General features: G+C 40.7%; 1 protein-coding gene and 1 pseudogene across 12 annotated transcripts in view; one reads left to right on the forward strand and one right to left on the reverse strand.

Moving 5' to 3' along the window:
• Positions 1 to 21,543, forward strand: part of ZBTB44 (zinc finger and BTB domain containing 44) — a 70,919-nt gene that overhangs the window by 14,217 nt on the left and 35,159 nt on the right. Inside the window, exon 1 of one of the 12 annotated variants that reach the window (XM_030917702.1) lies at positions 12,948 to 12,974. The exons of 10 other annotated variants lie outside the window; for them this stretch is intronic. The gene's annotated coding sequence lies outside the window, so the exon portion shown is untranslated. Of the gene's footprint in view, positions 1 to 12,947; positions 12,975 to 13,450; positions 13,485 to 21,543 lie in introns of those variants that run through there. One more of the 12 variants, XM_030917703.1, reaches the window with a different exon arrangement.
• LOC104656828 lies at positions 4,718 to 6,726 on the reverse strand (annotated as a pseudogene).

The raw sequence follows: 21,543 nt of genomic DNA on the forward strand, positions 1-21,543 counted from the left end.
TTTCTGAAGTAACTCCTGCCATGCTGGTTATTCTGTATATCTATCTCTTTCACAGGTTTCCCTTCTGCTACCCCACCTTCACTTTTTTCCTCTTCATTTTTTTCTTGATTGGTCTAGCTAAAGATTTATCAATTTTGCTTATTTTTTTCAGAGAACCAAGTTTTGGCTTTAATTTTTCCTATGGCTTGTCTTTTTAATTTATGTCTGTGCTTTGTTTTGTCTATTTATTTTGGGTTTTCTTTGCTCTCCTTCTAGCTAAGGTAGACATATAGACCACTGATATGTGTGTGGGGGGCAGGGGGGTGAAATACATGTAACCTAAAATTTGCCATCATAACCATTTTTAAGGGTACAGTTCAGTGGCATTAAGTACATTCACATTATTACACAACCATCACCCCCACCCATCTTTCAGAACTCTCTTCATCTTTCAGCAGTGTAACTCCGTATTCATTAAACAGTAGCTCCCCATCCCTTTCTACCCACATCCCCAGGCAACCACCCTTCTATTTTTCTGTCTCTGAATTTGAGTGTCCTGTAACTACATCATGTAATTGGAATCATATGGCATTTGTTCCTTAATTATTGGTTTATTTCACTTGCATAATGTCTTCAGGGTTCATTTGTGTTGCAGCATATATCTGAATTTCCTTCCTTTTTAAGGCTGAATAATATTCCATTGTGTATTTATGCCACATTTCATTAGTTCATTCATCTCTCGTGGACTTTTGGGTTGCTTCTACCTTTTGGCTATTGTGAATAATGCTGCTTTGAATGTTAATGTACAAATACTGGTGTGTGCTTGCTTTCACTTCTTTTGAGTATCTACCCAGAAGTGGAATTGCTGGATCATATGATGATTTCTATTTTTTATTTTTTGAGGAACCACTATACTGTTTTCTACAGTGGCGACGCCATTTTACATTCCCACCAGCTGTGCACAGGGATTTTAATTTCTCCACATCCTTGCCAAGACTTGTTATTTTGTTTTTGTTTTCTTTTACTATTAGACATTTGAATGGTTATGACGTGGGAAGTCATGGTATTTAGAGACCATCATTTCTTTTTTTTTTTTTTTCCCCAAGACAAAGTCTCGCTCTGTCACCCAGGCTGGAGTACAATGGCACCATCTCGGCTCACTGCAACCTCTGCCTCCTGGGTTCAAGTGATTCTCCTGCCCCAACCTCCCAAGTAGTTGGGATTACAGGTGTGCGCCACCATGACCTTCTAAATTTTGTATTTTTAGTAGAGACGGGGTTTCGCCATGTTGGTCAGGCTGGTCTCGAACTCCTGACCTTGTGATCCGCCCACCTTGGCCTCCCAAAGTGCTGGGATTACAGGCGTGAGCCACCGCGCCTGGCCTGGAGACCGTCATTTCTAACATATCCTTTAAAGCTACAGATTTTCCTCTAAGTGCTGCTTTTGCATCCCACAAATTTTGATATTGTCATATTTTTAATATCAGTTAAAAATATCCAGTTTCCTTTGTTGATTCCTTATTTGACCAGCCCATGGGTTATTATTTAGAAGTGTGTTGTTTAATTTCCAGATATTTAGGGCTTTCTTGATATTTTATTACTTTTTCTGTTTCGGTGAGAGAACATGCTCTGTGCATTCATTCCTTTAAAATTTATTAAGATTTGTCTTATGGCCCAGCATATGATCTTTCTTGGTGAACATACCACTTTGCACTTGAAAAGACTGTATATTCTGTGCTGTAAATGTCAGTTTGGTTAAGATGATTTCCCTTTACATCTTTTTTTTATTTTTCGAGACAGGGAGTGCAGTGGATTGATCTTGGCTCACTGTAACCTCCACCTCCCAGGCTCAAGAAATCCTCTCACCACAGCCTCCCAAGTAGCTGGCACTACAGGTGCATGCCACTATGTCTGGCTAATTTTTGTATTTTTTGTAGAGACGGGTTCCACCATATTTCCCAAGCTGCAGATTTTTTATATCTTTACTGATGGTTTGTGTGTGTGTGTGTGTGTGTGGTTCAGTTCTAAATTGCAGAGAGGGGTTATTAATCTTCAACTATTGCTGGGCGTGGTGGCTCACACCTGTAATCCCAGCACTTTGGGAGACTGAAGCAAGCGGATAACCTGAGGTCAGGAGTTCGAGACCAGACTTGCCAACATGGTGAAACTCCATCTCTACTAAAAATACAAAAAGTAGCCAGGTGTGGTGGTGCATACCTGTAGTCCCAGCCACTTGGGAGGCTGAGGCAGGAGAATTGCTTGAACCCGGGAGGTGAAGGTTGCAGTGAGCCAAGATCGTGCCATTGAGCCAAGATCGTGCCATTGCATTCCAGCCTGGGCGACAGAGCGGGACTTTGTCTCGGAAGGAAAAAGAAAAAAGAGAAAAATGATGGTCTCTAAGTATCAGTGACTTACCACCTCGTACCCATTCAAATGTCTAGTGTAAATGACATTAGAGATCACGCCACTGCATTCCAGCCTGGGCGACAGAGCGGGACTTTGTCTCGGAAGGAAAAAGAAAAAAGAGAAATGATGGTCTCTAAGTATCAGTGACTTACCACCTCGTACCCATTCGAATGTCTAATGTCTAGTGTAGTAGTAAATGACATTAGAGATCACGCCACTGCACTCCAGCCTGGGCGACAGAGTGAGACTCAGTGTTTAAAAAAAACAACTTCAACTTTTGGCCAGGCATGGTGGCTCACACCTGTAATCTCAGCACTTTGGAAAGCTAAGGTGGGTGGATCCATTGAGCCCCAGGAGTTTGAGACCAGCCTGGGCAACATGAAACCCTTGTCTCCGCAAAAAAAAAATACAAAAATCAGCTAGGTGAGGTGGTGCACACCTGTAGTCCCAGCTATTCAGGAGGCTAAGGTGAGAGGATTGCTTGAGTCCCGGAGGTCCAGGCTGTGTGTGTTGTGATTGTGCCTCCTCTCTCTAATCTAGACAACAGAGTAAGACCCTGTCTCAAAAAAAAAATCGTCAATTATTATTGTGGAATTAACTTTCCCTTTAATTTTGTCAGTGTTTTATTTTGAAGCATACTCTTTTTTTTTTTTTTTTTGAGACGGAGTCTCGCTCTGTCGCCCAGGCTGGAGTGCAGTGGCCGGATCTCAGCTCACTGCAAGCTCCGCCTCCCGGGTTTACGCCATTCTCCTGCCTCAGCCTCCCGAGTAGCTGGGACCACAGGCGCCCGCCACCTCGCCCAGCTAGTTTTTTGTATTTTTTAGTAGAGACGGGGTTTCACCTTGTTAGCCAGGATAGTCTCGATCTCCTGACCTTGTGATCCGCCCGTCTCAGCCTCCCAAAGTGCTGGGATTACAGGCTTGAGCCACCGCGCCCGGCCTTTTTTTTTTTTTTTTTTTTTGAGGCAGAGTCTCACTCTGTCGCCCAGGCTAGAGTGCAGTGGTGTGATCTCGGCTCACTGCAACCTCTGACTCCCAGGTTCGAGCAATTCTTCTGCCTCAGCCTCTTGAATAGCTGGGATTACAGGCGAGCGCCACTACGCCTGGCTAATTTTTTTTTTGTTTCTTTTTTAGTAGAGACGCGGTTTCACCATGTTGGCCAGGCGGGTCTTGAATGCCTGACCTTGTGATCTGCCCACCTCGGCCTCCCAAAGTGCTGGGATTACAGGCTTGAGCCACCGCGCCCGGCCAGCATACTCATTTTTTATTACTCACCTCTATCTTTGATAATACTTTGTCTTAAGTCTGCTTTGTCTGGTGTTAAAGTAAGCCAACTCCAGCTTTCTTGTACATACTGTTTGCATGATATATATTCTTCCATATCTATCTGTCTTTTTATTTAAAGTGGGTTTCTTATTTAAAAAAACATATTTGAGAATGCTTTTATCTCTTCTGACAATCTGTGCCTTTTAGTCAAAACATTTAGTTTATTAAAATGTTTTTAATTTTTACATTACTTTGAAAAGCAACATGTATTAGTTTGCTAGGGTACCATAACAAACTATGACAAAGTAGGTGGCTGTTAACAGAAATTTTTGTCTCATAGTTGTGGAGGCTAGAAGTTCGAAATCAGGCATAGGTGGGGTTGCTTCCTCCTGAGGACCATGAGGAAAGCATCTCTTGTTCCATGTCTCTCTTTTAGCTTCTGGTAGTGCCTTGGCTTGTGGCAGCACAACTCCAGTCTTCATGGGGCGTCCTCCCTATATGCATGTCTGTCTACAAATGTCCCCTTTATACAAGGACACCTCAATGATCTCCCTTTAACTTGATTACCTCTAAAGACTCTATTTCCCTGATTAGGTCCCATTCTGAGGCACTGGGGTTCAAGATCTCAACATATCTTTTTAGGGAACCCAATTCAACCCATACCAAGACATACATAAAGTTAACTGCTTGTGCAGAGGTAAGTTGGAGAAAGCCACTGTGCTTGTGTACATATTTTTTTAAAAGGTACAAAAATTTAATTATGTTAAAACAGTAACATACATTTGTGTGTATGAGGGAGGGATATTTAAAATTAAAATATTATATAATCACAAGAAAGACCAGATATTCTTGCTCTGTCCTTGGGCAACCAAGAAAATTAAGGCCTGTTTTATATCCCAAAAATACAAAGAGACTTGATAGAAGTTACAGTACTCAGTGCTTGCAACCCAAGTCAATTTATACTCTTGTTAGATAAGTTTAAATTCTAAAGGCTACAAAAATCTTGTTAAATCGAGGGGGAAAAATTCATTTTAGAACAGTTATTCAAGATAAAAGAAAGGCATGTGTTCAGTGAGGGAACTGCCTGCTGTCAGATGATTTCTTGCTAATGTGTGTAAAGATTTTGGACTTCTCAACTTTCTTGAAGATTTTGGACTTCTCAACTTTCTTGGTTTTCTGGTAGCCAAATCCACCACCACCTCCTCGCTTTTTCTGCTTGCCTTCATTGTCGTTGACGTTCAGATCAACAAAGGGAGGCACCTTGAAACCAAATGACAGAGCAACTTGAAGCAAATTTAAGTTATTTACATTAAAGATCTGTTTCAGAGAATGGGAATCATAGGCTCGTATGTATGACTTAAATGCTTCCTGGGCTGACTTACAAAGAAAGTAATTCTTTTCAATCAGTTTCTCAAGCTGAGACTGAATGTCAGAAATTTTAGACCAGGAAAAGTCAAATTCACTTAATGGAACCTTGGATTGTTTCAAGTAGCGAAGAAAACCGAATTCTTCTGGGCCCAAAATGGTCAAGGCATGCATTCTTCCATTTAGGCCTCTGGCTGTTCTACCCACATGATGAATATATTCCTTAGTGTCATCCAGATGGTCGTAGTGAACAATCCATTCGACTTCAGGAATGTCCAGTCTTCTTGCTGCCACATCCGTACACAATAGTGTTCCCAAATCTGCATTGCAGAACTGGAAGAATGTGGTTGTACATTTATTTTGCTTTTACTTTCCATGAATGGCCAAGACGGGCAAATCAATGTAGTTCAGCAAGTCTTAGTGGTATTTCACGCACATACAAGATGGAAAGAAGACCATGAGCTGCTGCTTTCAGTTCTTCTTAAGGAGTGTAAAGAGCAGAAGGGATCTCTTTCCAGAAGGACAAACAACATCTCTCTGCTCCAGACCATCCACTGTTGCATTAGCTTTATCATCATCAACACTAACGTAAAATGGTCCTTTTTCAGAGAAATCCTTGCCAGGCCTTCAACTTTTCAAGTTTGAGTGGCAGAAAAGAGCATAGTGTGTCTATGTGTTGGCAAAAGTTTAAATATTTGCTTTAATTCCTCTTCAGACCCAACATCCAAGATACAATCGGCTTCATCAATAACCAGACACTGCAGATTTTATACATAAACCCTGGGATATTCTGCATATGGTACAGCAGACGGCGTGGTGTGGCCACAATGATGTTAATCTCATTAGCAAGTTTCTGTGCTTCAGCACATCCGTTACTGCCACCCATTATCAACCCATAGGTATGCACGTGGTGAGTCATTAGCTCCTTAAGAACACCAAAAGTTTACATGGCTAGCTCTCTAGTAGATGAGAGAACAAGGACTTCCGATGCATTCCTGGGCATGAATTGTAACAATGGGTTCAACTGCAGGGATGAGAAAAGCCAGGGTTTTACCACTGCCTGTTTTTGCAGCTGCTAGAAGATCCCTGCCTTCCAGAAGTGGTCTGATACTTTTATGCTGAATTTCAGTCATGTATGTAAACCCCCCCTTTTTTTTTTTTAAACTTCAGAGTGTTTTCATTGACAAGATTACATAGAGAGGCAAATGAAGTATCCTCAAACGTTCCTGTCAGTCCCAGGGGTAGGCTGGGCACCTCAATGTCGTCATCATTATCTGGCTTCTCCACATTATTTTCTGTTTCTTTAGGAGTCTCAGCACTTTCTTCTTCAGATTCTTCTGTTTTCAGTTTTTGCTTTTTTTGTATCAGTCCCAGCATCATTCTCTTTTTCTCTTTTGATTCTGAATTGGGAGACTGCATTGCTGCTTCTCCATTGGTTAATATGGTGGATTTCTGGGGAGATTTTTTAGCTTTTGTATTTTCCACTGCTTCTTGAGACACATCTCCATTTTGAGCTTCTGATAAGCCCACATTCATAGAGTGTTTTGATTTTTTAACCTTTCTCCCTCTCATTCTTTCTTCAGACACATCTCCATTTTGAGTTTCTGACGGTCAGATTTGAGGCCCCTGCAACTTTAGGTTCTGGTGCCGCAATTTGAGTTTCTGCTGCTTGATCTTCTTGCGCAGGAGTGTTTCATCGGCAGGTGAGACATTGCTGTCCAAGAAGTGCCTAGACCACGACGCCACACAGTACAGCTACTCAGTTCTCGAGGCTGATGTTACTTCCACTTGTGTACATATTTTAAAGCATATATGCAGTTGAACTCTTGAGTGCTTGATGTGGACAATTGAAAACTCTTTAGGGAAAACAAGGAGTTCTTTAAATGCTAGTTGACTAAAACCGACTTGAATTTTACTTGCTCATGTAAGGAGCCACATAGATGAATAAGATAGGCCTTCTATTCAGTCTTTCTTTCTAGATACAGTAGTATGATGTGAATAGCAGATATCCCTTAAGTACTGTAATTAACCCATTTATGCCTACCGTTCCATTATTGGAACTCTAAGCATGTGGGAGTTATTTCTATCCTGCTGAAGGTCACCGCTAAGGTCTGATTGCAAAAATTCAAATAATTGCAACCTCTGGCATAAATGGGTTAAATTATTATAAATGACAGCATAATGGGGTGGGGAGAAATAACTGGGAAATGAAGATTTTTGGGGGGGGGGGGGTCATACAGACCTTTGTGTAAATCCTGGTTTTGTTACTTAGTCAAAGGGATATGGACAATTTAACCTGATTTTATCTCCTCCTTTAAAACTGGATTTATTTTTATTTTTATTTTTTTAAGACAGAGTCTCTCTCTGTTGCCCAGACTGGAGTGCAGTGGCGTGATCTCAGCTCACTGCAACCTCTGCCCCCCAGGTTCAAGCAATTCTTGTGCCTCAGCCTCCTGAGTAATAGCTGGGGTTACAGGCGTACACCACCACACCCAGCTAATTTTTGTATTTTTAGTAGAGACAGGGTCTCAAACTCCTGGCCTCAAGACATCCATCCATCGGCCCCACAAAGTGCTGGGATTACAGGCGTGAGTTACCGTGCCTGGCCTATAACTGGATTTAAAATATCCTTTTACCAGGTTTGTGAATTTGTGAGTCCAGAGTGAGATAATGACACTTGGTGGGAGTTACTCAATATATATTAATTTATCTTCCCTTGATGTAGAAAGTAACAATCGGCATGACTTGGTGACTATCAGCAAGGAGAGGAAATTCTAATCATTTAATGTTTCTGAATTAATTGATTTATTGATAACTCTCCATTACTTTTTCAAATCTCTGAACTAGAAAGGGCTTATTCATAGAGTAAAATGATTAGAATCTTTGTTTCATTGAAAAACAACTAGTTATAAAATGTTTGTTTGTTTTTTATTTTTTTTATTTTTTGAGATGGAATTTCGCTCTTGTTGCTTAGGCTGGAGTGCAGTGATGCAGTCTCGGCCCACTGCAACCTCTGCCTCCCGTGTTCAACCAATTCTCCTGCCTCTGCCTCCCAAGTAGCTGAGATTACAGGCATGCACCACCATCCCCAGCTAATTATTTTAGTAGTAGTAGTAGTAGTAGTAGTAGTAGTAGTAGTAGAGATGGAGTTTCATCATGTTGGCCAGGCTGGTCTCAAACTCCTGACCTCAGGTGATCCACCTGCCTTGGCCTTCCAAAGTGCTGGGATTACAGGCGTGAACCACCATGCCCGGCCAAATGGTCTTTTTTTTGATACAAGATCTTGCTGTCATCCAGGCTGGAGTGCAGTGGTGAAATCGCAGCTCACTGTAGTCTTGACCTTCCAGGCTCAAGTGATCCTCCTGCCTCACTCAGCCTCCTGTCTAGCTGGTACTACAGGCGCACGGCACCACACTTAGCTAATTTTTAAAAAAAATTTTTTAGTAGAGACAAGGTCTCTCTGTGTTGCCTCAGCTGGTCTTGAACTCCTAGGCTCAAAGGAGCTTCCTCCCTTGACCTCCCAAAGTGTTGGGATTATAGGCATGAGCCACTGTTCCAGGCCTAAGATTATCTTTTTAAATTCAGATGAAGTAGTCCATTTGAAATTCTCCCTGAAAACGTAAAAACACTTAAGGGAAGTAAACTAATGTGAAATAAAGATCACAAAACATTTTCATTACTGTTCAGAAAAAGAAAAAGCATGTTCCCAAATATGAGTTCTCATGTAAATCCAATCTAAAAACTTGGTTCGTATCATGGGAAAAAATAGACATTTACTTAGATTGATAAGAGTGACAAGTTTAGAGCAAAATATAAAATATGAGGTACTGCTATATTTGTAAAGAAAAAAAGACTCTTAATAGTGAGAAACATCTTATTAATAACTTTTGGTGGGGTGGTTGAGTTGTAATTTGCACTAGTTCGAGTACACATGTATACATTTTCCATGTAAGTTTAACATGAAGTTTCTACGTTGTGCTGTGATTCTTCCATTCTTAAATCAATTGTTTTAACAGGTTTCCTACAAAACATTTGTATGTTGTGTGTGTTGCACTCTTAAAATACTAATTTATATATTTTGTTTGCCATTTGCAGTTAAGCTTTTAATCATAATGTGACTGAACCTAAAAGAACAATATGCTTCTCCCAAACATAAGCACCATAAATCAAGAACATTTACTCAGTGATTTTTCAGTGCACACTCTTATTTCTATTTTTTTAATTTTTAATTTTTTTCTTATGATCCTGTTGCATACCAGTGTATGCACTCTTTTAGGCGGTTATAGAATATAGACAGGACTCAGCTTTGTCTGTCAAGTCGTATTAGGCCCATGGGTGAGCAAAATCTGTAAACTACTTACTGATCACTTGTATGTAAAATATTATACTGGTGAATAGAGTAGTGACTTTTTTTTATGGAATCACTGCAATATAATAAGCAATATTAAGAGTATAACACATAAATGTTATAGAAACAGAAATAAGAACATCTGCTGCTGGTTTGTCCACACAAATCTTGTACACAAATGTGCACAGCAGCTTTATTTGTAATAGCCCAACTTCAAACAACTTAAGTCTATCAGCAATTAAATGATAAAACAGATTGTTACATCCATGCGATGGAATAGTATTCAACAATAAAAAGAACAAAAATCCTTACGCTCCACAGCATGAATGAATCTCAGAATAATTATGTCCATGAAAGAAGCCTGAAAAAAAGAGTACGTGCTATATAATCCCATTTATATAAAATTCTAGAAAATGGAACTACTAAAGTGAAAAGCACATTGATAATTCCTGGCAAGGACAGGAAGGCAAGATTGCAAAGAAACTTACAGAAATTGTGCAATATTCCTTATCTTGATGGTGGTGATATATATGTCATAACTCATCAAATTATACACTATGCAGTTTATTATACATGAATTATATCAGAAAGGCACTCATAAAGTGATTTTTTAAGAACTTGTGGGAGTACAGATGTGATTGATTGTATAAATATATTGGAATAATCCTTGGAGAGACAGAGCAAATACCCTGGTAAACCTAAATTGATATGATATGAAACACAGGATCAGTGGGTCCAAATAGAACTACCACCAGAGTTCAGTGTAGAGAAAGACAGCTTGGTTTAATAATAAAATGAGAATAGGATTTAATTAAAGTCAGAGGCTTTGAATTTGAGTCCCTGTTAGCCCATATTTTCTGTAATCTTTATTTTTCTCATCTTTAGTTTCGTTAAGATTTTAAGATCCAAAGAATATATTTGAAAGTACATCTGAAAGTGACATCAAAATGGAAGGCTGGCTGGGCACAGTGGCTCACACCTGTAATCCCAGCACTTTGGGAGGTCGAGGTGGGCGGATCACGAGGTCAGGAGTTCGAGACCAGCCTGGCCAACATGGTGAAACCCTGTCTGTACTAAAAATACAAAAATAAGCTGGGCGTGGTGGTGCACGCCTATAATCCTAGCTCTCAGGAAGCTGAGGCACGAGAATCACTTGAACCCGGGAGGTGGAGGTTGCACTGAACCAAGTTTGTGCCACTGCACTCCAGCCTGGGTGACAAAATGAGACTCTGTCTCAAAAAGGAAAAAAAAAAAAAAAAAAGGCTTTGCTGACATTTAGGTTAAAAGGGAAAACAAAATAAAACAGAATTTGACCTGTGGAGATCAGTGAGGAGGGAATTCCGAAAAGGGACCAGAGCTGGGGAAGTGGGATTATGTATGATATATACGGAAAATGAAGAGTCAAAACCAGTTGAGGGCAGAGAGTTCATTTTGCAGAGTAGGGAGGGAGAGACAGCAGCATAAAGTTATCTAACAGCATAATAGATTGTAAAATAGCGAGAAAGTTTACCATCAGGATGTAAGTTGCTGTTACTAGCCCTGTAACCTTAGCCAAGTCATTTAATTCTCTGAACCTCAATTTCCCCATCAATGTAATGGGAGATAATAATGGTTCTGCCAGATCTCAAGGATTTTATATATTTAAATCAGTCCATATCAGATGTGATAGGGTGTAGGATAGTGCTGAAAAGTACCAAGTACTGTTGATAGTTCAGCGTGATCATCAAGCTGTGAGCTAATAAGTGTCTGGACTCAGATAATTGTATTTTAGAGACAGTTTAAATAATGGTAAAGATTAATATAAGGCCAGTGAGACTGAAGGCAAGGAGATCGATCAGGATGCTGTTTCAGTAGTCCAAGGCAGTGATAGTGGAGAAAGGAAGGGATGGATTTGTGAAATAGGTCTTGGTGACCAGGTCTGTGTTAGAAGGAAAAGGGGAAGAGAAATTGTATTAGTTTTCTGTGGCTGTTGTAATTAATTATGACAAATTAGAGAGCTTAAAACAATACATTAATTTTCTCACAGAAGCTTGAAATTATCATAACTGGGTTGAGATCAAGATGTTGGCAAGTACTCCTTCCCTCCAAAGGATCTAGGGGAGAAACCATTCCTTTCCTCTTCCAGCTTAAGTGGGCTGCAGGCATTCATCTTGTGACCATATCATTCATCACTGCAGTCTTTACATTGCCACGCCACCTTCTCTTCCCCAACTTTCACCTTCTGTGTGTGCCAAGTCTCCATCTGCCTTCCTTATATAAGGAGACTTGTGACTGTATTTAGGGCCCACCTGGGTAATCTGGGATCATCTCCCCATTCCAGGATATTTCATCACATCTGCAAAGCCATAAAGTTATCTTTCACAAATTCGAGGGATTAGAACATGGACATTTGGGGGTTTTAGCTTTTTGGAGTTGTACTGTCATTAGTACTTGAAAAAGAAGAATACATTTTTGAGAGATGATAATGAATTCACTTGGGACCTGCTGAAATACCTATGGGACATGTGTATGAAAGTATTCAATTTATGTTATCGGAAAACCTTGAATCAGGTGACTGAAACAATACAGACATTTATTTAAAACAAAAAACAGCCTCAAAGTTGGTTAAATTAGCAATTCAGTGATATCCTTGAGGACCTAAGTTCTTGCTTTGCCATCCGTAGGCTGGCTCTCCTATGGTAACAAAATGACCCCCATAATTCTAGGCCTTCATTCCAGATATGAAAACTTAGTTGGCTTGTTTTGTATGCCCCCCTCCCTCTGCGCCACTTTTTTTTTTTTTTTTTTTTTGTCTGCAAGGAAACCTAACTTCTGAAGCTACCCAGCAGGTTCTATTTTTCGTGGCCAGATAAACATTCTCTTGACCATCATCTTTTACCTAAAAGAATTTTTTTTTTTTTTTTTTTTTTTTGGTCGAGCCGGAGTCTTGCTCTGTCGCCCTGGAGCTGGAGTGTAGTGGCACGATCTCGGCTCACTGCAACCTCTGCCTCCATGTTCAAGCAGTTCTCCTGCCTCAGCCTCCTGAGTAGCTGGAATTACAGGCACGCGTCACTGTGCCTAATTTTTGTATTTTTAGTAGAGACGGGGTTTCACCATGTTGGCCAGGCTATTGTTGAACTCCTGACCTCAGGTGACACACCTGCCTCGGCCTCCCAGAGTGCTGGGATTACAGGCATGAGCCACCATGCCCAGCCACCTAAATTTTTTATATCTACATTGCAGATTTGTTCAGGTAGGGACCCCTGCCTTAAATACACAAGTATTAAACTCATCCACCTTCAGTGACAAATGGCAAAACAGACCTCTTGAACATTTCCCATATCACATTGTTTTACTACTTTTTGGGATGCAGATTTGGTAGAATCTTGCAGATGTGGAGCTATCTTTCTGTGGTTTATTTAAATAGCAGTCCATTCACCTTGCTTAGTCTTAAGTTCTTGTCTACAAATTCCTAACCATGTCCTTTTTTTTTTTTTTTTTTTTTTTTGAGACAGAGTCTCACTCTGTCGCCCAGGCTGGAGTGCAGTGGTGTGATCTCAGTTCTCTGCAACCTCCGCCTCCCAGGTTCAAGCAATTCTCATGCCTCAGCCTCCCGAGTAGCTGGGATTACAGGTGTGTGTCACCATGCCCAGCTAATTTTTGTATTTTTAGTAGAGACAGGGTTTTGCCATGTTGACTGGGCTGATCTCGAACACCTGACCTCAGGTAATCTGCCCGCCTCGGTCTCCCAAAGTCCTGGGATTACAGGCATGAGCCACCGCACACAGGCCCAGTCCTGATTTTTAACATTAAACTTGAAAGCAGTGGTTAATGTAGTCTGGGCACTCTCCTTGGGGATTCCCAGAACCTTTTAGAGAGTACATGAGATCAAAACAATCTTCTAGCAGTGTTTTAAGACATTACTTGCCATTTTTCATTCTTATTCTTAGATATACAGTGGAGGTTTCCAGAGGCTACCTACTTGAAATGTGATTTTTTTTTTTTTTTAATTTTGTTTGAGACAGAGTCTTGCTGTGTTGCCCAGGCTGGAGTACAGTGGCATGATCTCAGCTCACTGCAACCTCTACCTCCCAGGTTCAAGTGATTCTCCTGCCTCAGCCTCCCAAGTAGCTGGGACTACAGGTGTGTGCCACCACGCTGGACTAATATTTGTGTTTTTGGTAGAGACGAGGGTTTTACCATGTTGGCCAGGCTAATCTCAAACTCCTGAACTCAGGTTATCTGCCTGCCTCGGCCTCCCAAAGTGCTGGGATTACAGGCATGAGCCACTGCGCTCAGCTGAAATGTGATACTGTAACAGACTTAACACACATGAGAATTCAGCTGATTTCCAGTAAGCCACACTCTGCTACTCTTGCCTTTTTCTTTGTTTTTTTTTTTTTTTTTGGCCTGAGAAAATTTAGTTTTTTGAAAACTATGTTGTCTTAAAAGGTAACAGACTTACTGTTATTTTTAGATGAATAATTTTTAAAATTTCTAAGTTTTAATTTATAATATAAATATTTTTAGATATAGTTCATATAAAGCAAAAGCTCTTTTGGGTTCTCAATAAATTTTAAGAGTGTAAAGAGGCCTGAGATTCAAGTTTAAAATCCGCTGTCTAGTGTTAATGCCACTCTAACCACATACTCCAAAATTTTTACATTTCTCCTATCATTTTTTCCCGTCTTTTATTATCAGTTATCATATAGGTATATCATCTTCATATGTTGCAGAATTTGTTATAAGTACTTCAGAGTCATTCATTCTGTTTAATATTGATCCCATTTATGGGAGCAGCAGCTTTCTCATTCTTTATTAATATATCTCTGCATTTTATTTCCAACACCTCTGTTTGTTAATACTTTCACCATTCTTACTGTTTTTGTGCTTATCGAACATGCTGGATTTAATAATATTCATACCTCAAAACTAAGCACAGAGAAAAAACTAATGAAGACTAGAGAGCTAAGACTTACATTACCACACAAGACCATTATTATCATCTCTTGGTAATGAGCATAATTAACACTGTTGCTCTGGGAAATGACTTTGATTTATGATAAATATTTATCAGTGGGGAGTATCTGTAATTTTTATAAACTTGGCTGTGAAGGGAGAGTGCCTGAGGGATGATACCCAGTTTTGATGGGAGGTGAGGGATTGGGTGTGGAGAATCAAAAATTAGTACTAGATTTTTTTTTTTTTTTTTTTTTTTTTTTTTTGAGATGGAGTCTTGCTCTATCACCCAGGCTGGAGTGCAGTGGCCGGATCTCAGCTCACGGCAAGCTCCACCGCCCGGGTTTACGCCATTCTCCTGGCTCAGCCTCCCGAGTAGCTGGGACTACAGGCGCCCGCCACCTCGCCCGGCTAGTTTTTTGTATTTTTTAGTAGAGACGGGGTTTCACGGTGTTAGCCAGGATGGTCTCGATCTCCTGACCTCATGATCTTAAGCTATGGATGCCTGAGCAATTGAAGGTATCCATGATTAACAGATTAAGAAATTCTGTAGTGGTATGTTAGTTGGGAAATAATTTGAGTTTGTTTTCAGACATTGAATTTGCAAAATGGCGAACACGTTCAGATGGAATTGTCTGGCACTCTAGCTGGACAGTAGAAGCCCAGAAGTGACATTCAGAAGGATATTGCTGAGATTTTAGTCAAAGGTGATAGAGTCAGAGATCTGTCAATAATGATAGCTTATCTGTTAATCACTGCTGCACCGTATTCTTATATAAACAGTCTGTGCTAGGCACTGGGCACTTTACACAGACTCGTCTCATTTAATCTGTATCATGGCCCTCAGAAAGCTCCCTTGTTTAAGGTCATCCAGCCACTACAGTTGTATAACCATGATTAATGTGCAGGTCTGTCTGAACTAAAAAGCTGTTGCTCTACCTAGTGTACGTGCTGTCTCCAGGCAATATTAATATATTCATTGATAATTGAATTGAATGTGAAATACTTGAATAAAGCCTAATTATGCATGAGGTGAAGAAATCTGTTACTGAGTTTTGGGTAATTTGAAAAGACTGTAATTCTTTTAATTAATGCTTAGTAATGTGTCAAAAGATTCAAATGTATTTATCGTTGTAGCAATCTTCTGTAGGGACAGGGATACCGAGAGTGTCTGTGGCAGATCTAGAATTAGAAACCTTAATAGGAATTGAGTAATTACCGTGTGAGGTATACTTTATTGGGAAATTTTCAGGTAGTAAGTTTCAGAGAATATTCAAATTAATAGATTTTTTAAAGTTTATTGTAATTTTAAAAATATATTTACAGGTCAACAAGTGTGTATTTTTCTGGGATATTCAGATAATCAGAATAGGCTAATGTCTGTCATTCTCACAGTCACTTTTTTCTCTTTAGGTTGTTAGGCAGCAAATAACTACAGCTAAGGACTCAGCTTTTAATATTCTGGCCCATTGGTAATTTTTTCATTGTTTTAAAGATCATTTTGTTACAGAATTTGCCTGATTTCTTCTTAGTCTGATAATTTAGAAAGGAATTTACTGTAATGAGTCATAACATTTTTCCACATCAATCTTTTTAGTTGTATAGTTTGTCACTTTTGGGATAGTTGATTTACTGGTTTGAACAGATCGAATATGAGTTTTAGAAGTAGTAAGATTTTCATTCTAATAAGAACAGTTGTTCTTTTATAGAAACAATTATTCTTATGTTATTATCAAATCACTAAAAAGAATACTTATAGGGGAGCTGGATCAGTGGCTGGAGCATTACCCCTGCTGCAGACTGGCTGCTAGCAATGCTGAGAGCAGGGTGGACAGCATGGGTTGGTCTCAGGATTTGTTCTGTGCCTTGTGGAGATCACTGTCAAAAGAAGTGAAGGAGCATGTGGGCATGAACTGGTTTGGGAACAAATACTAGTCTATGTAATCCCAGCACTTTGGGAGGCCGAGATGGGCGGATCACGAGGTCAGGAGATCAAGACCATCCTGGCTAACACGGTGAAACCCCGACTCCACTAAAAATACAAAAAAAAAATTAGCCGGGCGCAGTGGCGGGCGCCTGTAGTCCAGCTACTCAGGAGAGTGAGGCAGGAGAATGGCGTGAACTTGGGAGGCGGAGCTTGCAGTGAGCCGAGACTGTGCCACTGCACTCCAGCCTGGGGCACAGAGTGAGACTCCGTCTCAAAAAAAAAAAAAAAGAATACTAGTCTATCCCAGATTACAAGAACTGGAGAGGTGAGGACAAACTATTCAAGAGAAAAGAACTGTAGAAGCAACAAATAAAAGAGACTGTGAAGTAGGGGATAGTCCAACAAAATGGGAAGCTTGGATCAAAAGAACAAGAAACAGGTTGGGTGTAGTACCTCATGCCTGTAATCCCAGCACTTTGAGAGGCCGAGGCAGGCAGATCACCTGAGGTCAGGAGTTCGAGACCAACCTGGCCAACATGGTGAAACCCTGTCTCTAGTAAAGATAGAAAAATTAGCCAGTCATGGTGGTACATGCTTGTAGTCCCAACTACTCAGGAGGCTGAGGCAAGAGAATCACTTGAACCTGGGAAGCGGAGGTTGCAGTGAGCCGAGATTGCACCACAGCACTCCAGCCTGGCCAACAAGAGTGAAACTCCGTCTCACACACACAAAAAAAAGAGCAAGAATGACTCCACCTACTATGGAGGAAATACTAAAGAATGAAAAATACAGAGAAGAAATTGAAAAGCAAAGATTTTTATGAAAACCAAAAACTACTTAGTAAAGAGACTAGTGAGGAACTCTTGGCTCCACCAGTTCAGACTCAAAGGACATGGCTTTGCTTCATACTTCGGAAAGGAAGAACCCTCATTGGCTCCCACCAGCGCTTGTTGAGCTAAACTACATTTCCTAAGCCATAAAATAATCTATTTGCCCTTTAAGCTCTAAAATTCAAATTTTTTCATTCTATTTGAGTGTTTTAAAATATTGCCTCTTTTTCAATGTGTTCATTCATTATTTTTTTTAGTCTCTAACATAAGAGTTAAGCCATTAGTAGTAATAGTTGTAGTATAAGATAATACCAGTCCCAGAGTCACACTCCATAGTCTGGCATGTGGTTCCCCTAGAGACACTTCATATAATACTGACTATATCAGAGCAGAAATTTTCTATAACTCTCTGTGTCTCCAAAAACTGATAATTTATAGAGCTGCTATCTGAAGCCTTATTCTTATGATTTCATTATTATTATTATTATTATTTTGAGACAGGGTCTCACTCTTTGACCTAGGCTGGAATGCAGTGACTCAATCTGGGCTCACTGCAGCCTCGACCTCCCAGGCTCAAGCAATCCTTCTGCCTCAGTCCCCCAAGTAGCTGAGACTACGGGCACACACTACCACACCTGGCTAATTTTTGTATTTCTTTGTAGAGATGGGTTTTTACCATATTGCCCAGGCTGGTCTTAAATTCCTGAGCTCAAGCCATCTGCCCGCTTTAGCTTCCCAAAGTGCTAGCATTGCAAGCATAAGCCACTGCACTCGGGCTGAAGCCCTGTTCTTGACTGGCTTCATTCAGGGTCCTTAAAAGAGATCTTAGCAGAGGTTTGGTAATTACTATCACTTGATCAGTTGTGAAGTAAAATAAGAGCTTTAGGAGCTTTATAGCTTAATTGCCACATACTTTTGTAAAGTACCACACCTGGCCCCCAAGCATTTTGGATAAGGGATATACAACCTGTTTATAGAAAATCATAAGGAATTCATTTAAGAAGCATAGGACTGCCGGGCGCGGTGGCTCACGCCTGTAATCCCAGCACTTTGGGGAGGCTGAGGTGGGTGGATCGCGAGGTCAGAAGATAGAGATCATCCTGGCTAACACGATGAAACCCTGTCCGTACTAAAAATACAAAAAAATTAGCTGGATGTGGTGGCGGGCACCTGTTCCAGCTACTCGGGAGGCTGAGGCAGGAGAATGGCGTGAACCTGGGAGGCGGAGCTTGCAGTGAGCCGAGATCGCACCACTGCACTCCAGCCTGGGCAACAGAGCGACCGAGACTCCGTCTCAAAAAAAAAAGACTGTAGGACTAATAAACAAGTTGAGCAAGGTTGCACAATATAAAACCAGTATACAAACATAAGTTGTCTTGTTATACATTTGCAGTGAAGCATTAAATTAAGAAAACAGGCTGGATTCAGTGGCTCATGCCTGTAATCCTAGTAGTTTGGGAGGCCAAGGTGGGTGGATTGCTTGAGCCCAGGAGTTTGAGACCAGCCTGAGCAATGTGTCAAAACCCCGTCTGTACAAAATATACAAAAATTAGCCAGGCTTGTTGGTGGCCCATGCCGGTAGTCCCAGCTACTCAGGAGACTGAGGGGCAGGGATCAGGTGAGCCCAGCAGATCAAGGCTTCAGTGAGCCGTGATCATACCAGTGCAGTCCAGCCTGGGCAGCAGAGTGAGATTCTTGTCTCAAAAAAAAAAAAAGTTAAGAAAATAATTTTATTCATGGTGACATCAAAAGAATAAATTTAACAAAGAAAAACTCATACTCTGAAAACTTACAACATTGCTGAAAGAAATTAAAGACTAAATAAGTGGAAAAACACCCCATGTTCACGGATCAGAAGATTCAACATTGTAAAGATAGCAGTATTCTCCAAACTAATCTATAAATTCAATGCAGTTCCTATCAGAATCCTAGCTGACTTTGTAAAGATTGACAGTCTGATTCTGAAATTAATACGGAGTTGCAGGGGACCCAGAATAGCCAAAATAGTACTGAAAAAGGACAAAATAGGAGGACTCAGCTTCTTGACTTCAAAATTTACTGCAAAACAACAGTAATTAAAGCATTGTGGTACTGGCACAAGGACATATAAATCAGTGGAATAGAGAGTCCAGATAAAAACCCTTTTGTATTCAACTGATTTCCAACAAGGATGCCAAGATCTTTCAGTGGTAAAAGAATACACTTTTTAACAGATGGTGCTGGGACAACTGGATAGCTACATGCAAAAGAACGAGGTGGGACCATATACAAAAAATAACTCAAAATGGATTAAAGACCTGAAACTTTAAAACTCCTTGAAAAAAAAAAACATATTAGTAAATCTTCATGACTTTGTATTTGGAAAGGAATTTGTAGATATGATACCAAAAGCGTGAACAGCAAAAGAAAAACACTGAACTTCATAAAAATTAAAAACTTCTGTGCTTCAAAGGACACCATCATAAAAGACGACCCACAGAATGAGAGAAAATATTTGCAAACCATTTCTCTGATAAGCAACTCACATCTAGAATATGTAAAGAACTCTGACAACTCAGTAACAAAAAGACAACCCAATAGGCAGAGCTCCAAGTGGACCCCAAGGAAGATGTACGAATGTCCAGTAAGCACATGAAGATGCTCAATATTGTTAGTTATCAGGGAAATGTAAATTAAAACTACAATGACATACCACTTCACATCCACTAGGATGGCTAGAATCAAAGTTGGATAATAACAAGTGTTGGTGAGGATGTGGAGAAATCAGAATCCTCATACACTTTTTTTTTTTTTTTTTTTGAAACGGAGTCTCACTCTGACACTAGGCTGGAGTACAGTAGCGTGATCTTGGCTCACTGCAACCTCTGCCTCGCAGGTTCAAGCTATTCTCCTGCCTCAGCCTCCCAAGCAGCTGGGATTACAGGCACCCACCCCTACACCCAGCTAATTTTTTTGTATTTTTAGTAGAGTTGGGGTTTCACCATGTTGGCCAGGCTGGTCTCGAACTCCTGACCTCAGGTGATCCACCTGCTTTGGCCTCCCAAAGTGCTGGGATTACAGGCATGAGCCACCGTGCCTGGCGAGATTTTTTTTTTTAAAGAGACTTATCTAACTTATAAAAACTTCAGGTTCTATGTTGTGGTTTCTGAACTGTCTAGTACGATGTATGACTTTTTCTTTTTTATTCTCTGTTTTTTAAAATTTGAGGCCGGGAGTGGTGGCTCACACCTGTAATCCCAGCGCTTTGGGAGGCTGAGTCAGGTGGATCACTTGAGGTCAGGAGTTCGAGACCAGCCTGGCCAACATGGTGAAACCGCATCTCTACTAAAAGTACAAAATATTAGCCAGGCGTAGTGTCTGGTGCCTGTATTCCCAACTACTCGGGAGGCTGAAGCAGGAGAATTGCTTGAACCCATGAGGCAGAGGTTGCAGTGAGCCAAGATTGTGCCACCATACTCCAGCCTGGGTGACAGAGTGAGACTCTGTCTCAAAATAAAATAAAATTTGAGACAGGGTCTTGCTGTGTTGCCTAGGTTGGAGTCAAGGGATCTTCCCACCTTAACCTCCTGAGTAGCTGGGATTACAGCTGCATGCCACTATACTTGACAAATTTTTCAAATATTTAAAAAATACTTTATTGCTAAAAAATTCTAGCAATTATCTGAGCTTTCAGCAAGTCATAATCTTTTTGTTGGTGGAAGGTCTTGCCTTGATGTTGACGGCTGCCACTGATCTGGATGGTGGTCACTGAAGATTGGAGATGTGGCAGTTTGTTTAATAAGACAGTGATGAAGTTTGACACATGGGTTGAATCTTTCTTCCACTACCCTGCTCCACCCCCTGCTTTTTTTTTTTTTTTTTTTTTTTTTTTTTTTTTTTTTTTTTTTTTTTTTTTTTTTTTTTTATTAAATTAGAGGTGGGTCTCACTCCATTGCATTGAGCTCCTGGGGCTCAAATAGTCTTCCTGCCTCAGCCTACCAAAGTGCTGGGTTTACAGTCATGAACCCGTGCACCCAACCTCCTGGATCTTTCTTTCATGAGGATTTCTTTTTTTGTTTGTTTTTTTAAGACAGAGTCTCACTCTGTCACCCAGACTGGAGTGCATGGCATGATCTTGGCCCACTGCAGCCTCCACCTCCCGGGTTCAAGCAATTCTGCCTCAGCCTCCCAAGTAACTGGGGTTACAGGTGCCTGCCACCACACCCGGCTAATTTTTTGTATTTTTGGTAGAAACGGGGTTTCACCATGTTGTCCAGGTTGGTATCGAACTCCTGACCTCAGGCAGTCCCCCTGCCTGGGCCTCCCAGAGTGCCAAAGTGCTGGGATTACAGGCGTGAGCCACTGCGCCCAGCCTTCACGAGGATTTCTCTATAGCGTGTGATGCTGTTTGATAGCATGTTACTTACAGAATAACTTCTTTCAAAATTAGAGTTGATTGCTGGGTGTAGTGGTTCAAACCTGTAATCTCAGCACTTTGGGATGCTGA

Source organism: Rhinopithecus roxellana, chromosome 15 (assembly GCF_007565055.1).
Source record: "Rhinopithecus roxellana isolate Shanxi Qingling chromosome 15, ASM756505v1, whole genome shotgun sequence".
NCBI classification, from domain to species: domain Eukaryota; kingdom Metazoa; phylum Chordata; class Mammalia; order Primates; family Cercopithecidae; genus Rhinopithecus; species Rhinopithecus roxellana.